General features: G+C 45.2%; 1 protein-coding gene and 1 non-coding gene across 5 annotated transcripts in view; one reads left to right on the plus strand and one right to left on the minus strand.

Annotated features, from left to right (window-relative positions):
* The window catches only part of LOC145344813 (uncharacterized), a 1,415,987-nt gene that overhangs the window by 844,919 nt on the left and 558,249 nt on the right, over positions 1 to 12,819 (plus strand). The window lies entirely within an intron of this gene.
* Positions 9,107 to 9,305, minus strand: LOC145345803 (U2 spliceosomal RNA). Its single transcript, XR_013887183.1, has one exon. It is a non-coding gene; the product is annotated as a U2 spliceosomal RNA (small nuclear RNA).

Genomic DNA, 12,819 nt, shown 5'->3' on the forward strand with positions numbered 1-12,819 from the left:
AGCCTTTTCTCACAAGTCCTACCCTCCAAACCAGTCCACATCCTGGTAAATCTCCTTTGCACTTTCTCCAATGCTTCCACATCCTTCTGATAGTGAGGTGACCAGAACTGAACACCAGTGGTCTCACCAAGGTCAGGTATAATTGCAGCATAACCTCACAGCTCTTAAACTCAAACCCCCTGTTAATAAACACTAATACACTATCAGCCTTCTTCACGGCTCTATCCACTTGAGTGGCAACCTTCAGAGATCTGTGGATATGAACCCCAAGATTTCTCTGTGCCTCCACATTCCTCAGAACCCTGCCGTTGACCCTGTAATCTGCATTTAAGTTTGTCCTACCAAAATGATTCACCTTGCACTTGTCAGGGTTAAACTCCATCTGCCATTTTCTGCCCAGCTCTGCATCCTATCAAAGCCTCTTTGCAGCCTACAAGAGCCCTCCACCTCATCCACTACTCCACCAATCTCGGTGTCATCAGCAAATTTACTAACCCGTCCTTCAGCTCGTTCTTCCAAGTCATTGATAAAAATCACATATAGCAGAGGACCCAGCACCGATCCCTGTGGCACACCGCTGGTAACTGGCCTCCAGTCTGAAAATTTTCCCTCCACTACCATCTTCTTCTGTGAGACAGCCAGTTGCTTATCCAATCGGCCAAATTTCCTTGTATCCCACACCTCCTTCCTTTCTTAAATTCAATCATGACATCTTGTCCAACAGTTTTCTTCTGTAGACATAGAAGGGATTATTTTTATTAACATTAAATGTGATCAATGTCTACAGAATTTGTCACAATTTCTAGCATTTCTATTTTTATTTCAAATTTCCAACATCTACAATGTTTTGTTTTGAGGGGGAAAGACAGTGGATAACCTCGTCAAAGTTTTAAGGAATGCTTGAAAAGAAATGAGAGAATGGAGGTGTGGAAAGGTTTGTGAAATTTAGGACTTAGGTAACTGAAGACAGAGCTACCAACGATGAACTGGGGAAAAATGGGGCTGTTAAAAATTGGAGGGGAGCAGAGGGGTATGGAGTTGCCGAAGATTACAAAGTTAAGGGGCATAGCTCAGGAGGGATTTGCAAACATGGATAAGATGTTGCTGGAGCAGAAACCATGTAGGTCAGCAAGCCAAGGGGTGATGGATGAATGGGATTTGATGAGTTGAGATGGGCAGCAGAGTCAAACACATCCAAATATCTGGTCTTGCATTTTCATAATTTCTCACGTTCCAATGAATCATGCCCCCAAATTTTTCAATTGGCTGGACACAATGCTAGAAAGTGGAGGAAAAAAAAGCTTCTGGTAATAACTAGGCCATACTCACAGTTAATTTCACAGCAAATGCCCAGATCCAAGTTGCATTACTAAGGAGTTAACCAGACCTCATGAGATACTGAAGTCATGCATTCGATAACACATGAATCAGCCTTTATTACACTAATTCGCCTTTCCCAATTTTAATCCGAAGATTGAAATGAGTTGTTCAAAGACACAACTAATGTGTGATACATCATACAGTAACCACATCAGTTCAAGTGATGGAATTGCATTTGCAAACTCATTACCTGGCAAGCAAGCTGACTGTGCTAATGCAGTTGGCTGTTTTTATCCTGTGAAATACAAGAATTGGCAGTCTTCACCTTTTTGCTGGCAACTCCCCAGCAGCCAACATGTTGGCCGGGTTTCAGATCCCATTGTTTCGCTGCGAGGCTTGCCCATCACAATTGGTCTTGATGTGTAATATGAATCTCAAGTATCTTCTGCAAGCAGCCCCCCATTAAATAAATAATTTCTCGAAGCCTATACCAAACTAAAAAACACTATCCTAAGCCCTGAATCAGAAATCACAAGTGGACAGGAAAAATTAATAATTAAAGATCAATAAAATGCCAGCTCTCATCTTAAAGGGGCTGGCAGAACAAAAGGATGGAAGTTATGCTGCACTTGTGTAAGACATTAGTTAGATTATACCTGGAGTATTGTGCATAGTTTTAGCCACTTCACATAGAATTGTAGAAGCCCTGCAGTGTAGAAGGAAGCCATTAGGCTTATCGAGTCTGCACCAACAACAATCCCACCCTTCCCCATAACCCCATGTATTTACCCTGCTCGTCCCCCTGACACTACGGGGGAGTTTTGCTTGGCCAATCAACCTAACTTGCACATCTTTGAAGTGTGGGAGGAAACCGGACAACCCAAAGGAAACCCTCACAGACCTGGGGAGAATGTGCAAATTCCACACAAATAGCAACCTGAGGCTGGAATCAAACCTAGGTCCCTAGCGCTGTAAGGCAGCAGTGCTAACCACTGTGCCACCGTGCTGCCCACAAAAGATATATTGGCTTTGAAACGGTACAGTATAGATTAATACCATGGCTAACACTTAAATTATGAGGATAGGCTGTGTTATATTCCCTTGTCAAGAGCTGATTGAGCTGTTTAAGATGATTAAAATATTTGAGAGAAACTCTTTCTTTTGGTGTGGGAGTCTGGAACAAAGCAGCATCATTTTAAAATTTGAGTAAGACCATTCACCAATGACATCAGGAAGCATTTCGTTACCCCAAAAGAGAATCTAGAACACATTTCCTTTCCTCGCTTCCCACCCCCTCCTCCATAAAACCTCCAAAACTGAAAAGGGTGGGGGGTGGCAGGGATGGTATAAAAGCAAAATACTGCAGATGCTAAAGACCTGAAACAAAGGCAGAAAACGTTAGAGAAGCTCAGCAGGTATGGTAGAGCGACAAGAGTATTGAGGGTTACAAAACAGACAGGCGGGTGGGTTTATATGTAAATCAACCATGATCTAATTGAATGGTGAGAAAGCTAAGTGGCTGAATGATCTACTCCTGTTACTGTGTATATGAAGCAGAGAAAGGTAGGAAGAGAGTGAGGCAAACACCATGGATATGTGAGCGACACATAAGCATGAGTGCGAGAGAGAGAGAGAAAGACTCACACAAACGAGTTCAAAATCATGATAATCATAATTCTTCAAACACCGAACAGTCCATTCCTATTCCTGTTTCTTATGGTCCTTCTATCTCTGCTGTATTTGTCAATGAGCGTTGAACAAGACATCACCTGATTACAGAAAGCATTACTGTGTAATACCTCAAAGCAGGACTAGTCTGCTTCCAGCTACTTTTTCATTCATTGAATTTATTATTTTTCTTCAAAATTGCACGTAAAGCATAGCAAAGAGAAAGGAAGTGTACTTTTCTATGAGCTTTTGTACGTTATGTATTGTATGGTGGGGTGGGAGTGGATTCTTTTGATTTTTAAGATGTGTGCATTTATCAGCATATTTGAAAATGAATCTGTAATGGGTACATTTGCAGTAAGGATGTAATTCTCATGCAGCAAGTTATCTATAATGGGCAGGTGACTTGCTGCATGAGAATTTCATCCTTCTAGTGACAAAAATTAAAATCTGTGTGTCTGACTTTCAGTTCAACAAGTCCTACTCACCCCAAATGAAAATCCAATAAAATTATAACTTACTTGTCATGATTATTCCCCCAGCTCTAACCACTTTATTTTGGTTTTTATTAATACACGGCAGCATTCTTAAATTCTGGGTGACTTCTCACGTCTCCAGTTTTAAGTCAGGGCAGTCTGGTGGCACAGTGGTTAGCACCGTTGCCTCACAATGCCAGGGACCTGGATTCAATTCCATCCTCGGGTGACTGTCTGTGTGGAGTTTGGACATTCTCCCCATTACTGCGTGAGTTTCCTCCAGGTCCCTCCTACAGCCCAAAGATGTGCAGGTTAGGTTGATTGGCCCATGCTAAATTACCCCTTCGTGTTGGGAGGATGGATAGCACGCGGTTACGGGGATAGAGCCGGGGTGGGAATGTTGTCGCTGCAGGCTCAATGGGCCAAATGGCCTCCTTCTGCGCTGTAAGAACATAAGAACATAAGAATTAGGAGCAGGAGTAGGCCATCTGGCCCTTCGAGCCTGCCCCGCTATTCAATAAGATCATGGCTGATCTGTCGTGGCTCAGTTCCACATTCCCGCCCTCTCCCCATAACCCTTAATCCCCTCGCTTATCAGAAACCCATCAACCCGCGTCTTAAAAATATTTAGCGAGGTAGCCTCCACCACTTCAACGGGCAGAGAATTCCAGAGATTCACCACCCTTTGAGTGAAGAAGTTCTTCCTCAACTCCGTTCTAAACTGCCCCCCCTTTATCTTGAGGCTGTGCCCCCTAGTCCTACTGTCCTTTCTGAGCGGGAAGAGTCTTTCCACCTCTATCCTATCCATCCCATTCATCATCTTAAACGTCTCAATGAGATCTCCCCTCGTTCTTCTAAACTCTAACGAGTACAAGCCTAGTTTATTCAGCCTCTCCTCATAGCTCAACACCCTTAACTCCGGCATCAGCCTAGTAAACCTCCTCTGCACTCCCTCCAAGGCCAAAATATCCTTGCGTAAGTACGGCGCCCAAAACTGCACACAGTACTCCAGCTGCGGCCTCACCAATGCCCTATACAGCCGCAGCAAGACCTCCCTACTTTTATATTCAATCCCCCTCGCTATGAAGGCCAGCATCCCATTCGCCTTCCTGACCACCTGCTGCACCTGCAGGCTGGGTTTTTGCGACTCATGCACAAGGACCCCGAGGTCCCTCTGCACCGTCGCCTGCTGCAGTTTTTCTCCACGTAAGTAATAATCCTTCCTGCCATTATTCCTACCAAAGTGGACCACCTCGCACTTGCCAACATTAAATTCCATTTGCCATTTCCTGGCCCATTCGCCCAGCCTATCTAGATCCTTCTGCAGACTCTCCACACCCTCCGCACAATTTGCCGTTCCTCCAATCTTGGTGTCATCAGCAAATTTTGACACCATACACTCGGTTCCCTCCTCCAGATCATCTATATAAATGGTAAATAGCTGAGGCCCCAGCACCGACCCCTGAGGCACTCCACTAGTCACCAACCGCCAATCCGAATAGCACCCATTGACCCCCACTCTCTGCCTCCTATTTGACAACCAATCCTCTATCCACGCTAACACCCTACCCCCAACTCCATGCCCCCTGACCTTCTGCAATAACCTCTTGTGAGGTACCTTGTCAAACGCCTTAATTCTATGAAGTCTAGTGGTAGGACTTATTTCAGCCTGAAGTTATACTCCCTTCCGGTGCTGTTGGGACGAGAGAGCTGCCTATGCGTGATTAGTCAGCAGCTCTTTGAATGGGGCCTGCCTTGGGCCATTCAAATTCCAGATGGCTGTTATACAGATTGTAGATTGAGGTGGCAAAATGCTGGCAGGCCCTGGTCTGCCATTTAGTAAGATCCTGGCTGATCTGATAGAACTTCCGTGGAGTGTTAATCAGAGTCGGATTGCCATTCTGCTCCTGGTTGTTTACACAGAAGCTGCAGCCGCACCTTTCTCGCCCAACCTTCCAACTAGGGCTGGGTGGAAATCGTGCAACGCAGCAAGTTCCCATAGCCTGGAGTTGGGGAAGAGAAAGCATGTTCCCATTTTTAAGGGACTAGCAGCCATAAAGCAAGAAGATTCAAAAGACCCCAGCATTTTGGATAGCAGGGAGAAAGTAACTGTGTAAGGTGAATGGGTAAAGGGTTAGGGTGCATTGAATGGTGAGTGGAGGCAGGTCAGGGGCATGGATGGGTCACAGAGGGAGAAGATGCTCAGTGAGAGTGATTGGAGGGTTGGGAAATCAGTGAGATTAAGTGACGAAAAGGAGAGTGGGGGAATATAGGACAAGAAACCTCGAGATGACAACAGAACATAAGGATGTTGCCTGGATTGGGAGGCATGCCTTATGAAGATAGGTTGAGGGAGCTGGGACTCTTCTCTCTGGAGAGATGAAGGTTGAGGAATGACCTGATAGAGGTTTATAAGATGTTGAGAGGAATAGATAGGGTGGATTCTCAGAGGCTATTTCCCAGGGCTGAAATGGTCGCTACGAGAGGACACAGATTTAAAGTGTAGGGAAGCAAGTACAGAAGTGATGTTAGGGGTAAGTTTTTCACTCAGAGGGTGGTGAGTGAGTGGAATCGGCTGCCGTCAGTGGTGGTGGAGGCGAACTCGCTGGGGTCTTTTAAAAGACTTCTGGATGAGTATATGGGATCTAATGGGATTGGGGGTTATAGATAGGACTATGGCTTAGTAGGTATAGAAGTGATCGGCGCAACTAGTTGGCCGAAGGGCCTGTTTGTGCTGTAGTGTTCTATGTTCTATGTTCTATGAACCATTACCAACAGATAGGGGGTGATTTTACGATTTTTACTAAAAATGCTGGGTGGACTTGAAAGTTCAGATTGACTTTTGGTTCCTCCCCATATACACTCTACCTGTAAAATTTTAAGCGTGTCAGATTCATGCTGCAGAAGGCAAGGCTTATCGCACCCAAAAGATTGCAGAGGGTGGTTGTGCACGCCTCTGATACAGCACATGCGCATTAGCATCAGCAGAGGTCTGACAGAAAAAGAGTTGTCAGACCCCTGCTGACGCAGGCTGCCTGAAGTGGCTCTGCCCCACCCCCCTGCAATGTGGCCCAAAATGCAGCCCCCACTGACCACACCCCACTGCCCAGACCAATCACGGACTCGCTGCCCTCCCCCTATCGATCACAGATTTGCTTCCCTCGCCTCACTGCTTGTTACAGATTGGCAGCAGGCTCCCTCTCCCTCCTTCTCCCCACCGATCCCAGCAGAGTGGCATGGGTCGCTCCCCCCATTTGTGTGGCCCCCACTGGAACCTCACGCCATTAGTCCTGCCCCCTGGCATTGCCCAGGTACCAGATTGATACTTTCTAAGGACTCTCACCTTGCCCTCAGCCTGCCCGGGGAGGCCTCAATGGCTTCTGTTTTACTAGCGAGGCCAAGATGACTGCTCCCCGTTCATGGGAAGCATGTGCATTCCTCACCAGCGTGAACGGTTCCCAGAGAGGTCATGAAGTGGGGCCAAGCTGGGATGATTGAGTGCCAGGCTCAGTAAGTGGATGCAAATGCCCATTTCAATAATTTTAAGTATATTAATCTGCCTCTTGCCCATTTCCGGTGAGAGTTAACCATGACGGATATCTGGCGCTAGCGAAATGGTGCTGGTTGCGAAAACCAGTGTCGATCGTGCTTTATGGCCCACTTTACCACCATGTCGCACCCGAAAATGGGCGTAACGCGGTGTTAAAATCACCCCCATAGAAATGGGAGCGGTGAGAATGTTCTGAAATTGTTGAGCTCAATTTTGAGCCTGGAATGTGCTTATTTAAAAGGTGAGGTTGTGTTTCTCAAACTTCAACTTTATTAGCCCGGGGGCAGACGCCAAGGAAAGGGATTATCAGTGGGGGGACGGGATAAAGGATTTCCTTGCCCAGACAGAAGCATATAGAGCTGTCGGCACAGAGCAACATGACCCTACTTCAGAAATATGTTGAAAGGATTCTTCTATCCTGTATCTGGTAGCAGTAGGAGATCTTGAGTTACTCTCAGAAGATTAACAAAACTAAACGGATCAGCCTTCACTAGTACTTTATACTGGAAGTTCAGTAATCTCCCAGCCTTCCAAGGCCTTAGAGAGGATGCACACGAGATTGACTCATATGCTACCTGGGATGAGGGACTTCAGTTGTGTGCAAAGACAGGACCAACTGGTTTTGTTTCCTTCAGATAGTGAATTAATTATACTTCCGAAAAAAGCTAACTTAGAATCCCAACATTACAGAAGGAGGCCATTCAGTCCATCGAGTCTGCACTGACCACAATCCCACCCAGGCCCTACTCTCGGAATCCCACATATTTACCCAGCTAATTGCCTGACACTAGGGTCAATTCAGCATGGCCAATTAACCTAACCTGCACACCTTTGGACAGTGGGAGGAAACTGGAGCACCTGGAGGAAACCTATGCAGAAATGGAGAGAATATGCACCCTCCACACAGACAGTGATCGAGGCCAGAATCGAGCCTGGGTCTCTGCCGCTGTGAGGCAACAGTGCTAACCACTGTGCTACCCCAACTTCTTTGATCATTAGAACCCCTACAGTGCAAAAGGAGGCCATTTGGCCCATTGAGACTCTCCAAAAGAACATCTCACTCAGACCTACTCAGTACGCTATTTCCATAACTCCAAATATTTACCCTGAAAATCCCCCTAACCCACACATCTTGGGACACAAAGGGCCATTTCAGCACGACCAATCCACTTAACCTGTTCATCTTTGGACTGTGGGAAGAAACCAGAGCACCCAGAACATATGCAGACACAGGGAGAATGTGCAGACAGACAGCCACCCAAGGTTGAAATCAAACCTGGGTTCCTGGCACTGTGAGGCAGCACTGTTAATTACTGTGCTGCCCAGATCATCAGATTTGATGCCCGTGATAGTATTACAGTGACCACAATCGTGTGATTTATAAACTTGCTCCATCAGATTAACCTCACAATTGAAATGGATTATTTCCTGCTGTTCAGTCAGGTGTAGATTTCAGTGGTAATTCTTGTCACTTTAATAGCTGTCAGTCTTTACAAAAAACAGAGCCTTGGTGTCTCAATCCAGGGTGTCTTGGAAATTGTGAAGAGTTGGAATGCAAAGACAGAAATGGCCATGGGCTTCGATTCATTTGTAACTTTGAAAAATGAGTCGAATATACCTGAAATAGAAAAAAAATTGAAGGGCTCAAGGGAGACAGCAGCGACTGGGATTAATTGGATAGTACAGACACAGTGGGCTGAATAGTTTCTTTCTATCATACAAAATTCTAACCTAATTATGGTACCATAAAAATTTAAAATGTCACAGCATAAAGAACTTCGCCCTTTTGATAAATGTGGCACCTACTGCGGTGTCAGTCTAAGTTGTTGAATGTGTACAAAATGTTTCGTCATCTTAAAATTTTTGCATCTGACCGATCATTTACCTTCAGACATTTGAAATTGGAGACAACAGTAATTCACAGCGAGAACACAAGTTGATTCAGTGACATCAATTACAACCCTGGTGAGAATTTTTTTTGTTTTTGTTTTTATTCCATTTCAATCAAATCAAGTCCAATTCAGAATCTCAACAAGTTGGGACATTCCCGATCCAAGCTGACAAGACAGGGCTCTCGCCTCTTGTCTTGGGCTTGATCTACGTGATCCAAGCTGATTGGAGTTGGCATAGCTCCTCCTCCAAGGCTTGATCTCATTTGCATCTCAGTCAAAAGGCTGAGATGCTGCTTTTCAAAATTGCTTCAAATGAAGCTAAAATATAACCTAATGACTTCAACCAAGCACAGCATGTCAATACTACACTTGATCTGAGCCAAAAGGCTGAAAAGCAATGAGAAATGTGCTGGTTCAAGCAAACATGTCTGCTTGAACCAGCACTTAGAGTGTCGCTAAAAAAGGGTGGCAGTTTTGACAGTGCATTGATAAAGCAATGCTTTCTCTGATTGGAACACACAGAATATAGGGGCACGACCTTAAACCTAAACCATAAAGGAATGGGATCAGGAAGCATTTCTTATGGAATAGGAGCAGAAATTTGGAACTCTTCTTTGAGGAGAGAATTATGAGTGCAAGGTTTTATAAGATGGTTATTTTTAAAGCTGTTTCTTTTCAATCAAAGTAAAATGCAATCTCCTCTGAGTTCTGACAGGTGTTAAGCCCATGTGACCTGGTTGCCTTCGAATGCAAAAATCCAGGTCAAGTCCTATTGAAACTCATTGGCCAAATATAACACATGAACATGCAGGTATGATCAGTTGGCTTAGCTTTGTGCTGACAACAGAGACCCTGGGTGACAGAGTAAGATATGCTGTTGGGCAGATGTAGGGAAGCTATTATTATAAGAGAAGATTACCATGTGAAAAATAATGAACAAGTTTGATAAGGAAAAGTTACCAAGTGGAACTCTGTGTGATCAGCTGCCCTGATTTTTTTTCCCATTGAGCAAACAGTCCTGATTAAACAGGATCCAATTGAAAACCTTTGACCAAGAGTCAGGAATGGTAGCATTAATCATATTTTCAATCACATTGTATTGTATGACAAAGATGACACTGGAGCTGGACTCATCGATGGAATGACAATTAATTGCCAAGCCCGTGGTGGGCAGGGGGTCAGAAGAAAAATCCTTTCATGAGGGACGTTGATATTGATGAATGTCAGTCAGAGTCCAAATCAAAGTGAGCTAATTATTTCCTCATGAATGAAAACATTTACACAGTAATATTATGAGCTAACCACTCTTCGATCATGAAAATAATTCAACCCCTTTTAAAGGTCAAAAAAGATGGTCCAATTAAAATAGTGGGTGCTAAGATGACTTTCCAGTTGATGACCTAATGTGAATTGCCCAATTCTTGCATAAGAAACAGATTTCTCAGCTTCAGTAGAATACTGGTAATAAATAATGTTCCATTTGTGTTTGAATTTCTGGGCAAGGTTTTAGGTTTTGCGTTTGGGTTGGCAATGGCAGTGTTAAATGGTTACCCAATAGTGACTTTGTCTGAATTGGCAACAGGGCGGTCAGCAAAAGGTGCTCAGCATCCCATCAAGGGTGTTGGGTGGGCTCTTGAAGCTGGGAGGTCTATAGGAGGTTGCCCAGCATGGAAGAAAATGCAGCCAGCTGTCGAAGCTAAAGGTGAGAGACGGTGCCTCAGTAATCTTTAAATCTTTGGAGGTTATTGCTACAGTTGCCATGGAGTTAAAGCCGCCCACCAACCCCCCCCACCCCCCAGAAAATGGGGGAGTGGGGGGAAAGTTTCAAATACACCCTGGAATGCTGTCCCCTCATGACGACTGCTAGGAGGCCACCTCCAGTCAGGTTTTGTGCTCTGGATGTTTGGCCTTAATTTGTCTTTAACTTACCTCAATTAACTACCTGATGCTTGCAGATGTTCTGGGGCAAATGCAACCTCTGGAAAAATGGTTTGGGGCAGAAATGGTGCCAGCAAACTGGTGCGCCTGCCACTCAAAATCCCTACGGTGCAGAAGGAAGTCATTTGGCACATTGAGTTTGCACCAACTCTCTGACAGAGCATCTTACTCAGACCGGCTCTCTGTCCTATTCCTCTAATCCCCCTAACCAGGGGGATTCTTGGGCACAAAGGGGCAATTTTAATATGGCCAATCCACCTAAGCGGAACATCTTGAGAACGGGAGGAAGCAGGGCACTCAGAGGAAACCCACGCAGACACGGGGAGAATGTGCAAACTCCATAAAGTCATTCTAGGAATCTAACCTAGATCCCTGGTACCATGAGGCAACAGTGCAAACAACTGTGCCACCATGCCTTTTCCATTCCCATCAGCTCAACAAAAATCTTGCCCTCCATCACTGTTCAATGCTGTTAAGGAAATAGATAGGCTGGTATATTGGGCAGATAAATGGCAGATGGAATTTAATCCTGATAAATGTGAGGTGATGCATTTTGGGAAAAATAATGTAGGGGGGAGTTATGTGATAAAGGGTAGACCTATAAAGAGTATAGAAACGCAGAGGGAACTGGGGGTGCAAGTGCACAAGCCTTTGAAGGTGGCAGTACAAGTGGAGAAGGTTGTGAAGAAAGCTTATGGTATGTTAGCCTTTATAGGAAGGGGTATAGAGTATAAGAGCTGGAGTCTAATGTTGCAGTTGTATAGAACGTTGGTTAGGCCACATTTGGAGTTCTGCATCCAGTTCTGGTCGCCTTACTACCAGAAAGACGTGGAGACCCTGGAGAGCATGCAGAGGAGGTTTACCAGGATGCTGCCTGGTATGGAAGGACTGGGTTATGAGGAAAGGTTGGGCAAATTGGGGCTGTTTGCCCTTGAAAGGCGGCGACTGAGGGGAGATCTAATAGAGGTGTATAAGATTATGAAGGGTATAGATAGAGTAAACATTGGTAAGCTTTTTCCTAGATTGGAAGCACACATTACGAGGGGCCACGGGCTTAGGGTGAGGGGGGGCAAGGTATAATTCGGATGTTAGAGGGAGGTTTTTCACACAGAGGGTAGTGGGGGTATGGAATGCTCTGCCAAGCAAGGTGGTGGAGGCAGGCACGCTGGAGTTGTTTAAGAGTTACTTAGATAGGCACATGAGCGGGATGGAGATGGAGGGATATAGGAGACTGTTTTAAATAAGGTTCAGGAGCCTTGGGGTGTCCCTGGGAATCAATTGATTCCTATGGACCTTCCAACATATTTTCTGGCTTACTTGTTTTACTTTTGAGCTTCTGGGGATTCCCTTAAATGTTTGTATAAAGATGTGTATGGTATTGATGTTTTTCTCTTTTAATCCACAGGTGCTTGGGTCCGCCTTGTTGTCCAACAAGGGGCATACACGCGATGGGTCGTACGAGGGCTGCTCTTGGTTGTTTCGAGAATAGCCTAGTACTTCACGTCGTTAGTATGTGCTTAAACTGGACCAGATGCTGGGCAACATGACAGCTCAGTGACTATCACTGTTTGCTGTGCAGATACATGGATTTGGGCCGGTGTCTGTGGGAGTTTGCGCATTCTCCCCATGCTTGCATGGGTTTTCTCCGGGTGCTCCGGTTTCCTCCCACACCCCAAAGATGTGCTGTTAGGCTGATTGGTGTAACAAATTGTCCCTAAATTAGCCTTCCCTCAATGTGGATGGCCATAAGCATAGATAAGGGTCATGGGTGGAGGGAGGATTCATAATGTTAAAATGGCGGCACTGGCTCGTTGGGCCGAAGGACCTGTTTCCCGTGCTGTGTTGTTCTTTGTTCTTTGAAATCTTCTGAGAGAAAGGGAAATGCCTTCACAGTTTTCAACAACAGTTTAAAGCCCCCCTTTTCCCAAGGCCTTTACTCTTATTAAGACATAAGTGGTTGGGTGTAGCAGCCCCT

This window comes from Carcharhinus amblyrhynchos, chromosome 7, assembly GCF_965287045.1.
Source record: "Carcharhinus amblyrhynchos chromosome 7, sCarAmb.v2.hapA, whole genome shotgun sequence".
In the NCBI taxonomy this organism is placed as follows: domain Eukaryota; kingdom Metazoa; phylum Chordata; class Chondrichthyes; order Carcharhiniformes; family Carcharhinidae; genus Carcharhinus; species Carcharhinus amblyrhynchos.